Source organism: Halichoeres trimaculatus, unplaced genomic scaffold, assembly GCF_033239565.1.
Source record: "Halichoeres trimaculatus isolate MK-OKI-2021-1 unplaced genomic scaffold, fHalTri1.1 fHalTri1_scaffold_13, whole genome shotgun sequence".
Classification (NCBI taxonomy): domain Eukaryota; kingdom Metazoa; phylum Chordata; class Actinopteri; order Labriformes; family Labridae; genus Halichoeres; species Halichoeres trimaculatus.
Genome location: NW_027437191.1, coordinates 13,027,218 through 13,048,741, shown reverse-complemented (window position 1 = coordinate 13,048,741; position 21,524 = coordinate 13,027,218).

Below are 21,524 nucleotides of genomic sequence, written 5' to 3'. Positions count from 1 at the left end.
TCATTCATAAATAAATGTGTCGGCTGCAACATGGCGTTGACTCCAAAAGATAAAATCTTTAGTTCAGCCACTCCTCTCCAAAAATGTTTCAGCCACTGCAGAAGATGAATGAATTTTGAGGTTAAGTGCTGCCACCTCTCTGTGTCTCACTCAACATCCACACACCAACACACAAATATTCACCACTTTGATTCTTTGCACTTTTGATGGAAAGTCCATTGACCTGAAGCCAGATCACCTTTTCCTCCCTGAAACACAGGAGACAAACAAACCTGATCCCAAACCCGTCAGAGCCTACTCAATCCATCTGGCATAATGTTAGGCCTGTAGATATTTATCTGCCCACTTTCACAAGTGAAATGTAACCAGATAAATCCCTGCATCATTCCACTAAGTACAGCTGGCTATGAGTCTTTTCTCTATATTGACATGCAATACTTGATATTAACAAAAGAAATACATCATTTGCAATAAAAAGATAAAACAAACAAAAAAACAAACAAACAAACAAACAAACAAATAAATAAATGAATGTGTCAGCTACACTCAGTAAAACTGTGCATGTGTGTGCTAGTCACTTCACGGCTGACTGCTTTTTCATCTTTGGACGGTACAACAGAGGGCTAGCGAACAGACTGGTCCTGAATCCAGGCGCATTACCAACCATCCACCAACAGACCTTGGACCCTGGAAATGTGAGTATTTTAAATGCTGTGTGCTGTGGAGCAGATGTAAGAGCTTTTCCTCAGTGTCCCCCCTGTCTCTGTGTTAGCTTCAGGATGCTAACTCTAGCTGCGGTTAGCCTGTTGTTTTAGCCTGTTATGTTACGCTGAACAAGCTTCGCTCTTTTCTAAACATTGTGCACGGTATGGGGCGGTATCAGCGATGGCTCATTTACATATGAAGGTCACGCCCACTAAATCAGACCGTTCTGAACAGAGGGGCTATGAGAGCCTGGAAACAATGCTGCTGTGCTTGATTTATTGGCTTTTTGGACCAAAACATGTTACTACCATTCCATGAAGACATCAATGATCTATATTAAGCTGCTGAAAAGGAGCATAATATGGGACCTTTAAAACACACACACACAAAAAAAAAGATAAAAAAAAAAAAAAGAATTTAAAAAAAGGTTTGCACAACATAAAGTCATCAAAACAGTGAAACCCTATGAAATATTTAATCACTTCCAGGCAATAATGTCAGTAGCAGTTCTTGTAAATGAGCAATGAAATGATCATTTCTCATGGTGATTAGCTAATACCAAAAGAAAATCAATTAATACTCAGCCTGGGGCTATCTGAAAGGCTATTTGTACATCAGGACAGAGCTGGTATGTTGTGTACAAAGTACAGAGGGTCCCTCTAGCTTAACATGAGAGCAGGGTGCAGACCGCTACATCCACTGAAAAGGTCAGCTCCTCTGTAAGACCGACACAAGCTGTACCCAGAGGAGGACCAGGAGAGGAAAGAGACAAATGTATGGACACACTCCATTTCACTCTCTCGTAACCTGTTGACACAGACATGAGGTGCTGAATCAAAGTGCAGCGCTGAGAGGAAATGGCTCTAGCAGCGATACAGAGTATCAGCCCTGTATACACATGTATACATGTGTGTGTTTTTTCAGTCTCTGGACAGGAACAAAGAGATGACCCTCTGTGGGGGCGTGACAGGCAAACAAAACGTGTGCCAAGCAGCTGACATCTCCGCTCTGCAAACACCAATTTGGCTGAAAATGAACTCAGACACAAGCCCTCCTTTTCTCTGGCATCCAGCAGCCAGCCTGTCAGCAGGCAGCACCACCTGGCTGACTGTTTGCTCCCCCTCTTTCTCTGCTGTTTCCTCTCTCTGACATCCTGACAGCCAGTTCTGGCTACCAGCACCAGGACAATGCCTGTTCTCACCAGCTGTCTGCACTGACATCTACAGAAGCTGATGACCAGATGGGATTCTGGGAAAATAAACTCAAGCTATTTTAGTGTGGAACGTTGTTAAGAAAGCAAATCAAGATAAAAACATGACCTTTAACACTGTAAAAACTGAAATCTTATTGAGTGTTTTTGTTTTATTTTTGATATAAAAATGTCTTTTTAGACTTAATATGAGCCACATTCATCTGACCAGTCCAGAAAAATGTCTTGTTTTAAGTTATTTAAAGACAAAAATCAGGTCTGAATTGCTTGTAACAAGTGAAAAAAAATCTGCCTATGGCACAAGAGAAAGTTACTTGCATTAAGACATTATTCTCGTTTTAAGCAAATTTTCCAGCAATTTTTTTCTTTTTCCATTGGCTGATTTTTTATTTTATTTTTTTATTTTTTTGTTCCAAGCAATTCATACCTACATCATGCCTTAGCAACTTAAAACAAGACATTTGTCTGGACAACCAGTTGAATGTGGCTCATATCAAGTATAATGCGACATTTTTTTTTTTACTTAAAATAAACCAAAAACACTTGATAAAATTTCAGTTTTTTGCCATGAATGTTTGTACAACTGCTTTTAGCTGTCAGATCCTGGTTTCTGAATGCAGCTTGGCTTATAATGCATAGACGTTTCATTAGCCATGATTTTATAAAACACTTCTTATATACCTCTGTTGCCCATCTTGCTTGGTTTAGTTTTAGTTCACTACATAGTTCTAGTTTTTAAAAACCTTACTGAGGAAGTGGCAACATTAGATTTAGCACATCCTCTTAAAAGGCTTTAACATCTTTGCTGGTTTGCTAGTTCAGACTTTATTCCTCAGCTTCAGTCTTTAATAGAAATCCCCCAGAAAAGGCTGGCCGAGGAGAGAGTAGAGTCTTTCCACCTGCTCCTCACATTAGCCTTCATTTTCGCCAGAAGAGCCCCGAGGAAGAGGATAAAAGTATAAATCACATTACAAAGAAGGTACTAAAAGACAAATTTACTTACAAAGACACACAGTGCATTTACATTCATCAGCATAAACATGTTGTATGATAATGTATAATGAGCTGAACACATCAGACAGAGTTGATTAAGTAATCATAAAAGCTATCAGCTAATGTTGGCTTATGGAAATAAGTTGTTTGAAGGTCAGCTGTATTCAAAAGTCATTAACATCAGAGAGACAGCTAATTATGGTGAATCATAATGAGACAGAGGTTTACAATTCACTACTTGGACTGTCACAACAAAGGCAAAATAATTAAAGTCCCCATCAGTGACACAAGACCAACACTATGAGCCTCGACTGAAGTAACACACAAGTGTAAGAGAGTGAGCGATGGTGGCTATGTAACACAGAGATCCAAGGCGGTGTCAGGTAAACAGACACAAAGTTTTCTGAAGCCTCATCAGCTGAAGGCTGGAGATAATTTGAGTGAGCAAAAACAAAACCATGGAAGCGAAAAGGTCAGCATTTTAATATTCTTCACTTGATCCCAAGCGTTGTCCTGATAAAAGCAGAGGACGATAGCTTTATGCCCACAAAAAACCGTCATCCATCCATCTATTTACGTCTGGGTCAGGTCATGGCAGCAAGAGCCTAATGCCCTGTTTACACAACGTTTCACCCCAAAATTAAAAAAAAAAAAAATGCAGTGAAAAAAATCAACATTTACACAGAAATGCTGAGGGAATTAAAAAGCTGTAGTTAGCATGCCAGGCCAACAGTTGGTGCTGCAACAGTCCTGTCCAGAAGCAGCTTTTGGCAAATCTCCAAAGTGGGGTTGAAATAGTTATCTGGTGTATGCTAAGTGCAGAAGTTGGGCAGCAGGTGCAGATTTTGTTGAAGGTCAGATTCAGCTGTTTACACTACAATGGTTTTAGGGTAAAAAAGCAAAAATATTGTTGGCCTCACGTTTACACGGAAATGGTGTTTCAGCCGACCTAAATGCAAACTTTTAAAAAACTCTTGTGTGGAATTTTTCTGAAATGCTGTCGACACTGTTGCTGTGTAAACAGTAAGCTGGTGTTTTCAGTGGAAATGCTGAAGTCACGTCCCGCTTTGGGCAAGCGCACACAACAGGACAACAGTCCCGTCGTTACAATCATCATGGACTACCATGTTATGCTTGTGCTGCTGAATCTGCTGAAATTGCTGACTGTCTTTCAACAAAATGTACATCTGTTGCTCCACTTCGCACTTAGCATTTACCAATACACCAGATGATCAGCCCAACTCTACTTCAGTGGAGATCTACCAAAAGCTGCTTCAGAATGAGACAGTTATAGCGCCATCTACAGGTCTAGCATGCTTACTACAGCGTTTTCAGTCCCCAGCGTTTCTGTGTCAACACAGGTTTTTTCACTACAATTTAGCTTTTTCAGATGAAATATTGTCGTGTGAACAGGGTCTAAGACGCTGTTTCCATGAAATCGGACGCTGAAAAACAACAGTACTTGTGCGTTTCATCCTAAAACCGTTGTTGTGTAAACGGCCCCTAAGCAAGTCCACACAAACCTCTCTCTTACTGTCTCTGCGGCTACTCCAGGGGCATACTGAGATATTCCCGGGCCAGATTGATACATAATCTCTCTTGTGTGCTCTGGGTCTACCCCAGGACCTCCTCACATAAACATGCCTTGCCATCTCGTCAAAGAGACTTTTTTTTTTCCTCATTGATCTTGTCAATAAGTTCACTTATACTATGTAGTTTGTACCTCATCTTCAAACATCTGTTCTTACTTTGTTGCACAATTTTTTAAAGCTCCAAAACATGTTAGACAAACAAGCAAAAAATCTTCATTAACTTATTTTACTCTCTTGTGGAAGCCTTTTCATTTTTTTTTTCCTTTAGTGATGTAGCTAAAGTTTATAATCAGTCTTTGACAAGAAAACTTTCTTTATTTGATAACTGAAAAAAAGTTTACCCGACTTTCTCAGCATCACTTCCAGTCTGTGTTCCCACCCCTAATTTGACTCAGTTTGAGGAGTTTTCCAACTTTCAAACTTCCTTGAACTTGACTGGCAGGATAGGAAAGTTCACTAGTTTTGAATTTTTTGGTATAAAATCTTCTGCTGATGATCAAATATCTGTTGATCTCTTGACAATGAAGCGTGGAGACAGACACTTAGACTGCTACATATTTCCCCAATACTCCAAAATTATGCAGTGATAATGATCACCACTGCTTCCCTCCAGAAGTAATTTCAGCTGCTTTATACAGAGAATATTTTATGGGACACTAAAGTTGTAACTTTGGTCGAAAACAAAGGGTCAGTTTCAAACCAGCCATGAGCAGTCCTATAAGAGCCAAATGGAGCACATCACAGTGAGATGCCAAGTCTAACAACAGCAGCATAAGAGCCTTAATGAGCACCATTACAGCCCATCTCACAGATGTGTAATGATGTGAAACTCTGAAAGATGCTGCAGTGACCTTCCTTTCATCCAATATCGCTGCATTTATTCCTTATTATGTTTTCCATCTCTGACTCTAACAGCAGGGTCACTCCTAGAGTGCCTCTTCTCTACTTTTCTGTCTCCTTTTTAATGGTTTAATGGAAACTTTCTACAGCCATATTTTAATCACGTTTTTTCCTTTTTTTCTGATACATTTGTCTTTCTTCTCTTTTTTTTCTCTCTTTATTTCTGAGGTTCTTCCATTCTCTTAAAATGACTTTCCTCTTACAGTTAGCCACCTGATTGCAGAGGTGTACTTCCCAGCCTCTGTCATTCAGGAGCTGTGTGGCAGTGTGTGGTGAGTGGTCTGATTGTGTCTTACATGGGTCTCAGTGATTTAACAAGATCATGTGTTACAGACTGCTACTGACACAGACCATTTAACCCCCAAATCCTCTGAACTCCCTGTTCCATCTTCCCCTTCTCAGCTTTGCCCAAATAACTTTCTGCACATCTCACACCTCTATCTGTCCCCCCAGTTGTTCACACAGCGGATGAAGCTACGAGGGCTGGGATGAATATTTCTTTAGGGAGCAAAATTGGGCACTGCAAAAATCTGAAATCCTTTCAAGTGTTTTTGTCTTACTTTAAGTAGGAAATATCTTTTTAGACAGAATATGAGCCACATTCACCTGACTAGTCCAGAAAAATCTCTTATTTCAAATTATTTTAAGACAAAAATTGGGTCTGAATTGCTTGTAACCAAGCGGCAACCTCCGGTCTAAGAATATAAGACAATGTGGAAGTGCTAAAATCTGCTGTTTCTCAAGCGTTCGCTTGAGGCTGGCTCCAGAAGTACTGGAAGTCATACACACCAAGCCAAAAAAAGCTGTTTTCAAGGCAGAAATTAACCTATTTACAGCTTGGTTCAAAAAACGTCTCTTGTCTGAGTCACTAATTTTACTACCAGCACCCACTGTACAGGGGGGGAATTTTTTTCTAACGTGGACGTTCACAGGATATTAAGATCATGAACTCCCCCAATAAGAGGCACAGCTGAGGGTCACGTGACAGCAGGCACCCAATGGCTGTAGGCGAAGCACTTGCCACTACCAATATGACCGCTACAGCCGATGTGCTTCATTTTCCGTTTCAGAAACAGACGGGTGACGTCTGCAAGACTACGTCCATGTTTTATACAGTCTATGTTTGTAACAAGTTTAAAAAATGGCCAACAGAACAGACATTATTCCAGCTTTAACCAAATTTTCGAGCAAATTTTTCTTGTTCCATTGGCAGATTTTTTTTTTTTACGTGTTTCTTGTAATTCAGAACTCATTTTATCTTTAAATAACTTGAAACAAGACATTTTTCTGGTCAGGTGAATGCGGCTCATATAGAGAAAAATCTGATTATTTTATCTTAAAATAAGACAAAAACACTTGATAAGATTTCAGTTTTTTGAACTGGATAATAGTGTGAAAAGGTTTATGTCAGATAGATCTGACCATAAAGAGAACTTTGGCACATGAAGGAACTGAGTTTCTGTGAATATCAGATAAAAAGCACCAAATTGTGACAGATCAACAATACTTAAAAAAAGCTGAAACGCTGTTAGCAAAGCTGTTAAGCTGCACTTGAAGCATTGGTGAAATGTCATGGTACACTCATCCACGCCCTTTAAAATCATCTTATGTAATCACAAAATGTTGGTACTACAAAACCTGCAATGCAGCTAGTGAGGGTTTTTTGGCACTTGTGAAATTTAAAAAAGTGTCTTGGTGAGTTTATTTTTTCATCATTCTGTTTGAAGTATATTACATTGAAAAACGTGTGAGTCAGAATGCTGTGAATCATACATGATGACTGACAGTAGGATGTTTCCTTAGCAACAGGCATGTTTGTATGTTTGAACATCACATGAATGACTGAGGAAAAATGACTAAAATTCTCACTATCAACCTTTTTAAACCAACAATCCGCCTCCTTCCTCCTGATTTTCTTTCTCTAATACCAGCAATGAAAAATAAATGACTCTAGTTGATTGTTGTGTTTAGTGAGGGCAGAGGGTGGATTAACACTTGTGGGTGGTAATTTGCTGAAGAGAATGGAATTAAGCTGCAGTGACACGTGTTGTGGCTCACAGAGAACTCACTCACACAGCTGAGGAAATAAAATGTTAAAACGGTCAGGGACGATGATGAAGACCAAACACAGCAAAGTCTCAAGACATTCAATTAAGCTGTTCCTCATTCAGGGGAAGGGACAGAATGACCATGCTGTTGTTACTGACCGCTCGTAGAAAATGAAAATTTTTACTTGTAAAAAAATCAATTGGTATGTCCTGAGCCATCTGATAGATATGCAATTTTATTCTTAAGAAAAGGTCACATTATGAAGTATGTTCATTTGCACAGGGTCTGAACTGGAATATGTGATTATGTTAACACGGAATGTGTTTTTTGTTTTTATTTCAGTTGTTTGGCATTAAGTGTTCCTGTGGCTGGAAAATTTTACATAGAAAACTTTTTTAATCAAGAAATATTTAAATGATCATTATGGTGATTTTGATTGTCTACATGTCCCTAACTCTAAATGTCACTGCGTCTATTAATGTTTGCACAAAAAGCTGAGTTTTCCTGTGAGAGCACACCTGAAGCAGAGTTACAGTCTGACTGAATACATGAACAAAAAAACCAAAGATATTAAGTTTTAATGAAGAAAAATGTTGCACAGTCCACCAATGCAGGAGTTCTGCTAAATCAATACAGAGCTGAAAGATTTAAAGACAGTTTCTTGGACAGATGAAAGCAGGAGCAGTGAACAGTCTTAAACACTCAGTCCTGGTTGGATTGGTGGCTCTCATTCACACTTAAATTGTTTTTCTTACTTAAGTGCAAAACAAGAGCTGATGCGTTAACTTTCGCCCTGCAGTGCAGATCATTTTAAGATCTCCAAATTATCAGTGTTAGCTTCAAATTTGTATTACAGTTGAATCAAGATGATTTCCAACAAGTATTTTACAAACACTGAACTGAGAATGTGAATCACAAAGTTAACCAAGAATGCCAAACATTTCTAAGTAAAAATGTTCTGATAGGCTGCACATTGAAGACATAGAAAGTTAAGAAGGCCGTGAGAAGGAATTATGATATCTTATGAATTTCAGACTGCAGAAGTCTGTGCTTAGAGAAACCCAAACACTGACTTTACACAAATAAAAACAAAAACAACTCCACACAGGCCTGAAACTCCCCTGGGTTCAGAGATCTATTTAAGAGGGAAAAAAACAATGATAAACATGTGAAAACTGAAAAAAGTTAAGTTTGGTTCCAGTTATAGGAAAGGCTTTCAATGAGTTAAGATTAAACCCTTTTTTTAACATTAAGAGAAATGACAGCTATTAAATGCAGTGCTCTTTACTATTATAGTTCATACATAATGTGTTTATTAGAGAGGGAAGGGTGATAACAGTGAAATATGCCGACAATGCACAGAACATTTCAGAGTGTTTGTTATGCATTTTATTATTTACGCACATGTTCAGCCTGGACAAACTGAATGCATCTAAATAAGAGCAGCTGTCTAAAGCTTTACAGCGTATTTCAAATCATAATACAGTTCATGCAATGAGGATCCAAAAACGCATGTTAACATCTGTTCCTTTGAAGTCATTACAATCATGAACAGCTGGTGGTTTGAATAATCAGTGATGGATTGCGTCGTGATTATGCATTTTACTTAAAAAGGGTATAGAGATCTATAAACTCAAAGTAAATGGTTAATGCACACTTCATCACATTCACTTATCTCCACTAAATTCATACATTGATGGCTGAGTGGGTTACATCACAGGACCATGACAGTATTTCTGAACTTACTTCCTTTTTTGATCTTTTTAGCCCCGCGCTACATACTATGCAGATAGTTGCTCATTCACTCTCACACTTGCACATGGTAGCCAAACTTTTGTTAGCATTAGCTTTTACCCATTGATACGTTACCTTATAGTCACTCGTACAACAACAGACATACCAAGAGATGAATGTGCACAAAATTGATTCATGGCTGTCACTCTGATTTATTCATTAACTTACCAAGTTCATCGAAATATATTTTTAATACATCGGCTTGTCTCATCCGGCACCACTCTGCAACATATAAATTCAGTTATTCCACACCATCATCCTATAAATTTAGTTACTCCACGTATAATCTACTAAGCTTCAGCATCTCAGTAACTCAGCTGTTTTGTTCTGTAGTCGGTTGTCTCAGGCTATCAAATGTGCCGTCTTATGTATACACTTCCTGATTCACGCTGAATCCAGTGTTGGAAAACGTGGTGTTTTTCTTCACTTTGTAATACCTAATTAATATTTTATCAACTTCCCACACCTGTCATTATGGACAGTAATCATCACACAGAATCACCAGGGTACTTTAGATAAACACAATTAAGTCCTACACAGGGTACTCTTATAATAAAAACATCTGACCCACTGTGATTACCTCAAATTCACCATGTTTCCTGTCATTGGTTGATAAAGATAAGAGATGACAAGAAAAACAACTCAGTTCTCCATTGATACTGAGATTTATCGATTACAATTGGGTTGAAAATGTGCAACAGATCTGGGTTCAATTTACCTTTCCCTCTCATCAGACATTTCCTAGTCTGAGACGTTGTCGTCTGGTGTGTGTCACATCAACGCCTCTGTGCTCGTTCACGTTGTTGTTCTCTTCAGGCGCAGGACAACCACTCTACACTCTGAGTGTCTCCATCCATGGCCTTTGTGAAGAGGGGCCTTTAACTTCTTCCCTTTTATGTTTGTTTTTCTCAAAACCACAGTTTCACTTATGCAGTTGAACTTCCTGTTTTTATCTCTTGCACCTGCAGATTAGGAAAACACTGTTCCACATCCCAGTTTTTTTCATGTTAAAACTGAAAACACGCCATTTATATGAAAAACACACAATGATACAAGAATACTTCTTTGTCGAAGCTCAAAGCTAAATTCCTCATATTACGACTTTCATTTTTCCCTTGTTCTGAGTGATCTGTAGCCTCTCAGGAGCTTAAAACCATCTTTAAAGAAACCTGTTAATTTATCATTGTATATGAGCACATTTTGATTGTATTATAGCAAAGCACATATACACAAGCTAGATAATCTGACACCAGGAATGTGATTGGTTAATACACTCACAGCGAGACCTACAAATAACACAAAATCTAATGTAAAACTCGAGAATTAACACATAATTTGAGAACAAATAAATAAAGTAGAATCAAAGAGCTGGCAATGCCACAACTCAATCTCACCATGCACGTTAACCTTTAGAAAGTAGCGCAAAAAAGTGACCTGGGTTACATATGCATTCACAGACTTCCTGCTTTATCACCTAGAATAAACTAGGGACACTTCAGCATGTGACTGAGGAAGTTGGAACCAAACCTCAAACTATTTGGTTGAAAGACTGTTACAACTGACTTTCTCCTATTTCAATTTCCAGGCTAATGAAAGAAAAGCCAAGCAGTCAAAGCTTATTTTCATATACAGTGTAATAAATCAAGAGGACAAGCTGCCAGTCATAGAAGACTGAATGCGATGTCAGCACAAAAGGGTTTCTGAAGTAGCTTAAAGGCTTGACAGTGTGTATGAATATACAGAAAGGACAGGACATTTGTATTTTTTGGCAGCATGAGCTACTTTCATGACTGCCCCTCACATAAAAGCTCAGCTATGTGAGTGCAAACACACTTACAAATTGCAATTCCAAAGTCATCATCCGGAGTAAATGGAAATAAAAGCAGCTCTTCATATTCTGTCCTTTACATTGTCAATCAAACCCAGCTCTAGCTCTGTTATTAAGCTGTTCTCTTTTCAGCACACATGCATGATGGCCACTTTGCCAGAGGGCCCCCCGCTGTTATAAGGAGTAAAAATGAAACTGGACTTTTTTCTGTTGACAGGGTTCTTCTCAAAAACAGGAAATCCTGAAATACTGTAATAGCTTAATGTCCAGCCAGAAGACTTCATACTGTGCCAGAGACGAAAAACACTCGCTGCTTGTGGGCAGCTGTTGCAGAAAACAGCAGAGTGGGCAATAATCTGTGTGTTCACAGTAAAATGGAGGAAAAACTGTTGGCCAGATTGGATTTCTTGTTTCTGTGTTCTCATCTAAAATTGTTTGCACTACGTCTTTCAGTCCATCTGTGGATAAAAGTCTGATAACTCATGAAAGCAAACAGCTGACTATAAGAGACATATTGGAGTCATATGAGAAACAAAGAAGACTGATTTATTCATGCTGAGATGTTCATTTCCATCCAGATGACATCAAGTTTCATTTCATTCAAACTGGAAATAGAGACCTTTATTTTGCAAAGTATAGCAGAGAAAACAACTGTTCCACTCAAAAAAATAAACCAATGCTTTCATGCAGGCTGTGAGTGTGGGGTCAGTGAATAAACACAACAATCTCAAAATTTCAGAGATTTCAGAGCTCCTTCCTTAAACTTTGACTTTAAAATAATGAGCCCTCTTCAATCAATGACTACCACTGATGGAGTAGAACACCACTCACTGCAGACCCAAATACACATCAGGCAGCCTGCCAGTCTCAGCCCTGCCAGCAGATATCTGTTTAAACACTGACTCTCATCCTACCCACTGGCTATTGCTATTGAATAAGTGAAAAAAATAAATAAATAAACACTTTTTTTCTCTAAGAAATAATTGGGATGTTTCCTTCTGCAACAAATAAACCTCTAGATTGGTTCTGAGTGTGATTGTTAATATCAAGCCAACTTAGTCTGTTAGAGATAGAGCAAGACTTGATGTGTACCCAACTGTCACAGTCATGTCTGGATGTCACTTTGGAGCATGCAGGATGTATGCTTTTGTCAGAGGAACACTTCTTTTACATCAATTACAGCACACAGAGTGCCCTAAAGCCAACACCCCCCACCTGATCAGTGAGAAGTGCTGTAAGAGGAGCCCACTGAGCCCAGGCTCTAATTTATACTTGTGGTATTAGCTGGGACTCCAGTGTGACTATGCAGAGCTCACTGGAGCTGCTCCATTGGCTCTGTGTTTGTTGGAAACATGCAGGGACAAGTTGGCAGATGTGATGAAGCAGAGAGGAGCTCATGTTTGAGTCATAGCCTTGTTTCTTTACACTCTGCAGATATTACACCTGTTGAGACGACAGTACGATCTGCTGATGTAATTGGCTTCACCCATGTTCAGACAGCAGAGATTCAAGGGGACAGAGAGAGTGTGATGGGAAAAGAAAGGCGAGATGAGACTGAGGAGTCAGAGTTATCCATCTGAGGAGGACAGTGTGACAGCATCAGCTTCATCCTGCACACATGAAGCTTAAAGCTGGTCATCCATGGCTGAGTTTCCTCTTCCTTCACACCTAAAGCTCCATTTCATGAAAATGTTGAATGTATGAGCTGTCTTCTTGGGCTCATTTCAAACAAAGGAAGACATCTCATTATCCAGACACAAATTCTGCTTTGACATACTCTATTTTTAGACGCTTTAGAGAGGATGGGGACAAAAGAGATGGCATAATGCCAAATGCAGAGTGTTTCTAAGATGAGCGGCAAACAGAGCATGAGAGAGCCCACGCCAGCAAGAAAATAGAAGAGCAGCTGTGGCTACACTTCTGGCTCACTAAAGATAATACGAATGGTGGGCTTTCAAAGGACGCAGGCTGAGCTGGGTGTAATGGTCATTTCAGTATTTTTTTTACGCCATTCTAGCCAATGGACATGCAGGGACTGGCTCATTTTACCCATTTTGCATGTAAATGTCTGCACAAAAAGCAATTCAACGGTCCAGAGGAAGCATAAGTGACCAATTTAGAGTACAGAGATGAGGTACAGATGTTTCTCTCACAGAAGGAAAGAGAGGGTGTTAAAAAGTCCCTTCACAGACGCTGCCTGCAGCATTTAAACAAGCATCCTTATGAACTCAAATTAAAGCAAAATCAAAAGCATATTGGGCAACAACTCTGGATTAAAGCTCATGTTTTATGTAATCATGGTCTTATTTAGTGAGCTGGAAAATGCAACTGTTCTCAACAGCTGGCTCTGTCATAACCAGAACAGTTGTATTTCACGGTTTTCTCCAGCGCATTGGAACACATAAAATATGATACTTTATATAGTGTGCACATTCAAGAGGCAAAATATATACATTTTATTATCGCAGGAAAATCAGCAAACAGGAAACAGAACAGCTGGATTTGGCTTGTTATCACAGGAAATAAAACACTGATCCAGCCAAAAATAGTTTAACTTTATGACAAATTCAGAGCCGAGGGCACAAAGGTACTCCTACTCTGAAGGAAAAAAAAATCCTCAGTAGAGAAAATTGCTGGGATTCCTTCAATGGCGCTTCTATTTGTGGTTTCTCTAACCTTTGCATCATGCTCACCTTGGCTACTTTTTGAAAAATGTAATATTTATTTTCTTTAAAAGTATTTCATTTCAAACTGTCACCTTGCAATGTGCAGTGATTAGTCATAGCCAGGCTCTTCTCACATTCAACACAGAGGGTATTGCTTCTCTGCTCCAAATTTTGCATTCGTATTTTCCCAGGTGAACTTGGGCAAGGTTATTGCAAACAACAACTAAAATCTTGTCAAAGTTTTGTCTTCACCCACTTGCATCTGGAGCCTCCCTGGACAGATCTTTTTCTATTTTTCTTTTATGTTTTCACAGAAACAAGATAAAATAAACAAGCAAAAGCACAGCAACAAAGGTCTGGATGGAGTTTGCTTTCACCATCAAAGCTGTGAAGAGTCCTCCTGAGGGTGGAAAAAGGTGAGACAGAAAGCCAGCAAGTGGCTTCTTATGTTCAGCTCTTAGATAACACATGAAAGCTGCAGAAGCATGAACAGATGACTACTGTAAAGTTTAGGAGAGATGCTGATGAGAGAGGTGGAGAGGAAGCTTCGAAGGGACTGAGAGGAGAGCCGAACCAAATCTGACTAATGAAACTTGAGTAACATGTCAAGTTCCCAGTGTCCTGTGTTTAAATATAGTTTACCTTTGATCAATTTGTAATTTAATGGTTTCTATCTTGAACAAAATAACTCAAAATAAATTTACATTTAAAAAAAGGCAGGGAAAAAGCGAAACAATAAATCACTTGAGGTTGAAAAATAAAAGAAGACAATGCTCCATAGGACTTAGGGGTGGGTGATACTCGGAATTTTGGTATCGATCCGATACCAAGTAAATACAGGGCTACTATCACAGAGACCGATACTTTTCACATGAAATGTAATGATCATTGAATAATTTTGTGATTTTGCTTCGAGTTGGTTGATTTTGATTATGATAATGGTAAAACACAGCACAAAGATTTAAGGCAATTAAAATGCTTTTTATTAACTAACCCCAACAATGGAACAAAACTTTAACTTTGTAAAAGTAATAAAATAATTATTCTGCCACCACAATTGTTTCAGTAAAAAAAAATCACAAGTGCAAAATAACAAAAAGGTCCCTCCCATTTGCACAGAGAAGCAGCAGATGGAGGAAAGTAAAGTAAATTGCTGGACGACATGAGAGAAACTGCAGTATCGATCTCATCACGCTAGTATTGATCCAACTCCAATACTCATCTTGGTATCGATACAACTGATATTTAGATCAATACGCCCACCCCTAATAAGACTCTTAAAATAACAAAGAAAGATCCAAACAATAGAAACTGTTTTTGTACATCAGTGATTATCAAACGTTTTTCTTCCCTGTAACCATAAAGCTGTTGAGTTGTTTCATTACAACCAAGTTACATTTCCTACATGTCTATAGACAAAGCCATAAAAGGGCAATGTGAAGCACTATGTGACATAAATATACAGGCTATATATGAGTGTTTCTCAACCTTTTTGAAGCCACGGCACATTTCTAACAATGAAAAAGTCTCATGGCACACCACCAACCAAAAGTATTGAAAAATAACACTAACTTCTTTTACCTTGTCAGAGCCAAGCACCTCGCTAGCAAAAGCTTTGCAGGCAGGTGGTATTTATTAATCACTTATAATGTGCAACATTTTTGATTCAGCAACAAGTTCAGCAATGTGGTAGCTAGCTTTGAGGGCTTGCTCCTTAGTGGTTTTTCCCACAATAGTTGGGCTGTTTCACCGCGTTTTCATCCACCTGCTTGTTTTGAAGCTTCAGGTGGTCCATTGAAATGGCATATGTGCTTACTTGGGACCATGACACCATTAGATAGCTTTTCACACCAAGTAATCTAGAGTCAGTGTCATTGCATCCTGGTAAAAGCAAATCAGAATGAAAGACAGCTTTCACTGTACAGCCTTGAGTTCACCATTTTTGCTTTCCTTGACTACCTCCCATACTAGAGCCTTCATCAGGGTCTGAATTTTGGCCTTGTTTCAGGCCTTGTTCGGAGTTCAAACTATTTCTTTTGGAAAATGTCTCCATTGCTGTCAAGGCTACCTGTGTCATACGTCAGTACAGCTGAGCATTAAGGCAATTAGTTACCTGCTGCCACCTACTGACATGGAGGAAGGTACATTACTTTTAAAGCAACTTGACAGTGACATGTTTCAAGTACTTTGAGAAAAGTTAAGTGAAACTGGATTACTTCCCACGGCACCCCTTACAGTATTTCATGGCACACCAGTGTGCGGAGGCACAGTGGTTGAAAACAATGATGTTAAGGACAAACATGTTAGAGGGATTTGATTGGAAGGGTTACATAGTCAGTGCAAAGGTGACTGGTACTAAGGTATAAAAACAAAAGAGGGGACCATCTCTAGCCATCTCTAAGCCAGGACCATTATCTCCCTGCCTTCTCTGGTGGTTGCCAGGCAACTGGTGTCTCACCCCCCCCCCCCCAAAAAATACTAAAAATGGTGGGAACATACTGTAAAAAGGCTCAGTTAAATGAAGATGTCACATTTGCTGATTTCTCACAAAAAAGCACTCAGATCACAAATACTCTGTCTATAAGTCTCTAATTGAGTCCTCTGGTAAGTCAGACAAAGCCTCCACTCACAAGTTGTTAATCCAATGTCATATCTGAAATGGTACCAGCACCAGCACAACAGGGGTGTACATGGCCAGCAGCAGGTAGGGGCGATAGGTCTTGCTCACCCAAACAACATCTATGAGGATGAGGAGGGAGAAATGCATGTTAATCTAATTACAAAACAGAGTGCAAGCATGCCAGATTGGTTTTCAGATCCTGATTGGGTGGGAAGCCTTCAGCCTGTACTTAAATTTGCTGAGAGCTCACCTCCTGTTGACATCATTTTGTTTTATAAACAGATTGCTCAAACTCGGCGATCTCATGCTGAGAGTGGGATGAATGATGGAGCACATCCGCTAAATAGAGCATCCCCCGCATTACCAAGCTGTGTATGCTGACTACAAGAGTCTGTGTGCTGCAGGCTGCAAACAGACAACACTAAAAGTTTTCCTGTGAGTTCTGAGTTTGCTGTGGTGGCGGCTGTGGTGGTGTGTCTGCTCACAGTAATAATTCAGCAGACCATTTGTCCAGAGATATGGATGCATATCCAAGTTTAAATATTTCAAACGTTGTTAAGATTGTGTTTTGTTGGACGTGAATCATGCAGAAGAAATAAAAGATTGTGGTGCACAGAGAGGAGCAATACACTATATCAATCAAGGCCCACATGAGAATGTTTCTGTATGGCTGCATAGAAGTTTGTGCTGAATCTTGAAAAGATGTTGATTTCTTTTTCTCTTCCCAGTCAGGGTAAGACTTCCACCTGTTTTGAATAATTGCTGGCTTTCTTGAAATTCTCTATCTGAAAACTCATTCACTGAATGAAAGAAGGATAAGTGGTTCGTTACTGCATTTATATCAACTTTCTTCAAAGTCTATCATTTATTCTGTGAGTAAAACTCAACACTTAAAATGATGATGTCACTGAAAGGAAAAGATTTACCCAGACTGAAACTGACCGACTCAGAATCTCAGCTCCATGCAGTCGTAGCCTTGTGGGTCAATGATCTGTAGAAAATGGATGAATTCTGTTGAACAAATAATGCACCAATAATGACACTATCTCTATGTAGCTAAATGTAACGTTAAATAAATGCAACTACTGCTTCAAAGTGCAACCCCTGACAAAGACTTTGCAGCATGGGCAACTTCTGCAGCCACAGCAGAGGTAGTTTTCACTGCTGCGTTATTTTTGGTTGTAGCTTTCTTGAACACAACCTGCTGCAATTGCAATGTGCAGTTCAAATCTTTCTTGATTTGTTGCTTTTCTTAAAGGCTCACTTTGGCATACTCAGCTCCATGTTTAATGTCCGTCATGGCCTCAGAACACAAAAGACATACCGGTTTTCTCCTTGAAGCACAAACATTTTTTGACGTATCTGTTATAAGACAATCAGTCCTTTTAAGCACTCTTGGGCAACATAAATCGGTGTGGCGGTCCACATTTGGCCCGAGGGCCTTGAGTTTGACACATGTGATCTAGGATTTCTAACCAATCCAAGTTCAAACGACATTTATTCTTCAACAGGAAAATCACCCTGTTTTAACTCACCTATTTACTTCCACACTCTGTTGTGTGTGCACCATTTAACCTGTGTGTGTGTGTGTGTTCCCATGCCACTTAACAACCTTTTCTTGCCCCCTGAGACTTGATACTCTTTATTTCTCCTCTATGAATTCATATTTAGAATACTGGGCCAACACTAGGACACATCCGCACTGGAAACCATTAAAATGGGACAACATGTAAATATGTAACATGTTTCTTGCATGGTAACTAAAAGGATTTTTTTTCACTCAAATTGGGTCCAAAACATCTAAGCCGTCTAAGATTTAAATCAGTCTCAGCAGGACTGAAACAGATATTGCAGGACTCTAAATAGTACAACCTATCAGACTATCAAACTAAAGTGTACATAAATGGGACACAGGATAGTCCATGAAATGGAAGAATTATAACTAAACAATGTGAACTATTTCTTTTATTTTTTTGTTTGGTTTTTCTGCTTGTTTCTTTTTTTCCAGGTTAAAGCCCTAAAGCCCAAATATAAGTATGATTATTAACTGATTGCTATTAGAGAGTCATCATAAGCAAAGCCAACCTTAAGTTTTTAAGAAATGTTCTATTATGCAATCCTGGCACAGTAATAAGTCTGGTAAAATATTAACAGAAGAATCTAACTGACACATGCCTCAATACAACTCTTCTGTGTGCTCCAGGCATTATCAGAATACCTCGGTTGGTGACATTAAGTTTATAAAATCATGAAGAGGCTCTGATACCAAACATAATGCTTAGCCATCACTGTGACTAATAAAGACACATGTTCATGCAGAACCACTGTGAGCACAGCCAGAGTCACAGCCCAGCAGCTAAGAGTTCTTTGCCAACCTGGTTCATTGGGACGGACTGGAGTTGAGGCCTCATTTCTGTAACATTAATGAAGTATTGATCAGTCTTTTCCCCAGCAGTGTGACTGATGATGAAGAGCTCAGAGCTGAAGTACCTGGGAATCAAAGTTAAAGCGACAATGTTCTTTTGTATAAAAAGTGTAAAAAATTGCAAACTCTCTTTTACTCTCTCATTCAGGTTACAGTACTCAGACATCCAAATATGTGTTTGATCTGTTTAAAGTTAACATTTAAAGTTTTATCATGCCATGGTGACACAGGGCCTCAGGGTCAGTGGGTCACTAAAGATAGACAGCAGTTTGTCACATGATGTGACTCTCCACACTCACACTTGATGAGAAGTCCAGATCAATAAATGATCCCATTGTTGCTTCTGGACATGAAGAAGATCTGTCACATCGATTGCTGTGTGACTTCCCTCCCCTTTTTTTAACCTGAAGGCCTGCACGGCCACACCACACAGAGCTCGGTCTAAAGGAGCAGTTAAACATTTTTGGAAACACAATGACTTTCTTGCAAAGACTCAGATAAAACCACTTTTTGACTGTACACTGATACAAACAGGTCATCTTAACCTTTAGTTTAAAATGTGTAGCATACAAATCATTTATTTTGCCAATCAAAATGATTGGACTACAGTAAAGTAGCACTTACCATCACTGCTTTAGAAATAAGGCTAACAAATGGACAGCTGGTCCAAAGAGGAAATAATTCATTCAGTGCATGAATCCAACTCTGTCGCTCTCCTCTCTGCTGCTCAGTAAATGGTCAGTGGGATGACGGTCCCTGTGGTGCCCTCTTCTTAAAAGACAGGTCCACCCCAATGCACCAGCAGCTCCAAGTAATGTTGAAGATGTCAGTGTGAGCTCACTCATACATACAAAGCAGGATATGAAAGCCTTCTGGGAGGAAGGTCTGTTTCTCTCAGTCAAAACATTCAGACAGGCTGTAAGGAAGGGGCAAGAAGGCACAGAGGTGCGTAGCGGCTGGGTTGACTCGTTTGACTGACATACGTGTTTTCATGCAGGCTAATGGAGGAGAGCTTACATCTCTCGGAGGAGGATGGCAGAGGCCACCTGCTTACTGAAGTTTTAATGAAACACTTTTTCTGTAGATTGTCCAACCTTCGGACCTTGAGATCAGCGAAGAAGAACTGTTTTTTCTTGCTATGCAACATCCTAGTTTCTGCTTGCCTTTGTATGCAATATGTATTCCCATTTTTCAAAACTGTGCTTATACACCTAAATGTGTCCTTACGTTGTATCTTATAGGCTCCATTATTCTAAAATAAAATGATCCTACTTTTTCTTCATGACCTCTTGATTACCTCTGAAAAGCTGCAATCCGTTCACCAAAAAACACACACTGTGAGGGAGCGCTGCTTCACTTAGTCAGACCTTTCATGCTTGCTTAATAGATGTATTTAGATACATATTTGGTTTCCTGTGGGTGTGTTCAGGAATTAAAGTTGTCACAGTTTTATTATAAGAAGAATTAGCAGAAAGAGCTATTTAACCAAACACTGTTTACACAGAGGGTCACAGAGATACTTAACTGAATGATGTTTAAGATTAAGTGGAAAATATTTGTTCTTCGATCAAAATGATTGTATTGAAGTCTGAGGTTGACAAGTTGTGAAAAATACCAAAAAGAAAATCATCAGACAGGACACTTCCTGTGGGGCCCATCTTGTACCAGCCTAGGCCCAAAAACTCACCACCTGACCTTGATTTTGTTTACAAATGGATTCCTCTTTGTGTGGTACAATTTTAAGAATGAATTTGAAAATGTGGATTGCTCCATATTGCACCCTGTGGACTTTGACTCTTGGGGGATTGAGATTGGTCTTCCTCAGCCTCCTGTCTGCGATCAAAACAAGGCCCAAAAAGACCCACATCAACATACAATCCCAGTGAAGTCTTCCCAGGTGTGTCAGTGGTCTGTTAGAAACTGTGTGTCTTCTGATCTATAAAGTCAAATAGAGGTGGTAACCTGCTTTTTATCTGCTTATCTGTCATCTGTCAGTAAGTTCCAAGCCTACACATGTTGACAACTCAGAAACAGAATCAGATTTATTGCCAAGTAGTTTTTATATTTTAAGGAATTTGTCTTGGTCTGTTGGTGCAATAGTTGAAAAAAATCAAAACGAAACAAAAAAAATTAAGAATATACAAATTCAAAAGTCTTTGCGTGCAGAATTGAAAACTGAGAAATAAAATATCTAAAACAATACATACACTAAGAGAGGATGAGAAAGCATATGCACAAAATAGCTGTTTTTTTAAAGTGGGGGTTATGTGTTGACAGTGCAAATGAGCAATTGTGGATTATAAACGACAAGTGTCTCTGGGGGGTCAGTGGAGGTCAGGAGTCTTGTTGGTGAGACCACCTGGAGATGTGGCGGGAGGTTTTGGTCCTGATGGACCACAGTGTCATGCCAAAGGGGAGACATTGAAAGAGTTTGTGTCCAGGGTGGGAGGGGTCTAACCTGACCCACCAGATGGACAGTTAAAAATATATCCGCCACCAAAATATTTCACTAGTCTATCAGTGGGTAGCAGCTCTTTGGATTTGTTTTCAGAGGCGGGACCTTAAAATAAAATTGGCAGCTGGTGATGTGAACAGCGTTCTGATTGCCATACTCACCACAAACCAATCCACATGAAGCCATGGTATGACATAGCTTATGTGCGCCGCTGCTGAGAAACAATAGACGAACAACAGCAGGAAACAGCTGTGATAATGGTGTTAGATGACTGCTGCTGTTTTTGT